Genomic DNA, 2254 nt, shown 5'->3' with positions numbered 1-2254 from the left:
GTATGTGTGCTAAAAGTGTGACAAATATGACAGTGGCACCACTGATGATGACAGAATGATAATGGGAATTATCTATCCCAAAAGGCAAAAATGTAAACGTTGTCATCAGTGGCAACATTGAGACTTGCTTCACAAACATATTTTTAGTGTCCCCTGTAGAACATGGTCATGAGCTAGTTCTATTCAATGCCACAGGATAAACAATATATGTATTCTGGAGTGTGAACGTTGCCCAAAGTCATGTAGAAATGGGAAGAGCAAACAACGACAGCAAAACCCAACCATGGATATGTTATAGAGCTGAGTACAAAAATCTATATTAATTTTTAAAATAGAATACAAGGCCCAGATATTTTTGCACTTAGAAAAATCTGCTTGGAGTTCGCCCCCAAGACCTTCTAAGAATATACCTTTCTTGTTTTCCATAGCTCAGAATATTTATATTTGAGCAACATCGCCTTGTGAACTTTAAACCTTTGAAAGATCAATGAAATTTAAAATCAATTTTGCCACAAGAAAAAAAAATGAATTTATTAGAGAGATGATAGATAGATAGATAGCAAGTGATGGCAAGTAAGTCATTGAATATATGCATTTCTTCTGTCTCTTTCACTGGCAATTTTATCACTGAGGCTGACAAAGGGCCACTTTGAATGATAGCCGTATGTTACATTACTTGGACACCCTTTGTGTTTAAATCATGCTGCATTATCTTTAATTAAGTACACAAACCCTTCTGATGAAGTCACTTAGAAATTATTTCACCCACTGCTTTGTTTGGCCACCACACTATGTGTCTCTCTTCAGCAGTGAGGAGAAGAATACCTCTTTCTAGGGGAAGAAAATTCCATGATTTATTGCCTTTACCAACAACAAAAATATTGGCGAGCAGGGTGTAAAGTTGTTGCTGTTGGCATCTTTCACACAAACCACATCAAAAGAAGCAGGATGTGTCTCTGTGTTGGTGAACACACTAATTCTTCCCAGGTCAGCAGCTCCAATAACCACCCACAAGTTACCAGTAGCAGACTTGATGAAATCAGTAACCTTGTCAGTCTCCAAATCAATCTGAATGGTGTTCACCTTGACGAAGGGTCAGGGTAGCAGATGGTGTGAGTAACACCATTCCCCAGATGAAGGATTTCTTCGGACCCACAATGATTTTTTCCACGAGGCACAACTTGTACTTGGCCTTCTCAAGTGTAATACGATGAATGGCAAAGTAATGTGTGGTGTCGTAGATTAGATGAAAATTCTCTCCGGTCTTGTCAATACTGATGACCTCCATAAAATCAGCAGGATAGGTTATATCAGTTCAGGCCTTGCCATCAATCTTAGGGAACCACTGAGTGCATATCTTTACTTCCTCTACTGTCAGGACATACTTAAGAGTGTTTCTTAGGAAAGTGATGGGGTTAGATATTCTCTCAGCTCCTGGGAACTAGTAGATGGACGAGGAGCAAACACACCAGTAGTTTATCCCACATCGAATGCTTTGAACGGCTACCCACTTCAGATGCATCTTAGGACCACAAACCTTAGCCATACTTGTTTGTTTTTTGATAAAAGGACCATTCTAGCTCTTTTACATTTGATTTCCCAGTGACTAATTGACTTCCAAATCTTAACAATTTAATCTCCACCTGCTGTTGAGGCCAAAGATACAATTAAAAATACCCTGCTGATGCATATGATATTTATTGCTATTTTAAAAAAAAATAATAACACAACAGAAACTCTTAGCTAAATTATTTTTCAAAAAGAAACTTATTAAAAAGATACGAAGAAGGCTCTCAGAATCAAAGGGGCAGCTAAAAATCAATTGGGCCTCAGAAAGGACAAGAGCTTGGATCTTACCCAAGATCAGGTAGCAGATATTAATAGCTAATCTCTTAAGGTCTTCAATTTTGAGAAGAATCAATTTCTCCGATTTATCTTCATCTCTGAGTTGCTTAGGGCAAGATTCAAACTGTCAGGGAAGGGAGTATAGTGAGCTGAGCTATTCGTAGCCCATTGCCTGGTTGGGCTCGTGGGCACGTTACTGGTAGTTCTTCAGCTCTGCATACACTGGAGGGAAAGTATTAATGCAGCTCTGGATGCTCGTTGGACCTATTTTAACTGCTCAATTTGCCATTTCATTGCCTTCTGATCTTCAGTCAGTTTACACTGGCCCAATAGAGTCCATTATTTAACCAAGATTGTTTTGATTATTTAATCTTATCACACACAGTGTTTCCCATATCTGTGTACTGAA

General features: G+C 38.6%; 1 pseudogene; it reads right to left on the bottom strand.

Moving 5' to 3' along the window:
- Positions 1-761: 761 nt before the first annotated feature.
- LOC109449895 (small ribosomal subunit protein eS4) lies at positions 762-1546 on the bottom strand (annotated as a pseudogene).
- Positions 1547-2254: the final 708 nt, after the last annotated feature.

This window comes from Rhinolophus sinicus, linkage group LG01, assembly GCF_036562045.2.
Source record: "Rhinolophus sinicus isolate RSC01 linkage group LG01, ASM3656204v1, whole genome shotgun sequence".
Taxonomy (NCBI): Eukaryota; Metazoa; Chordata; class Mammalia; order Chiroptera; family Rhinolophidae; genus Rhinolophus; species Rhinolophus sinicus.
Note: the sequence above shows the minus strand (reverse complement) of the source record. Positions and strands in the feature narration are given on the sequence as shown.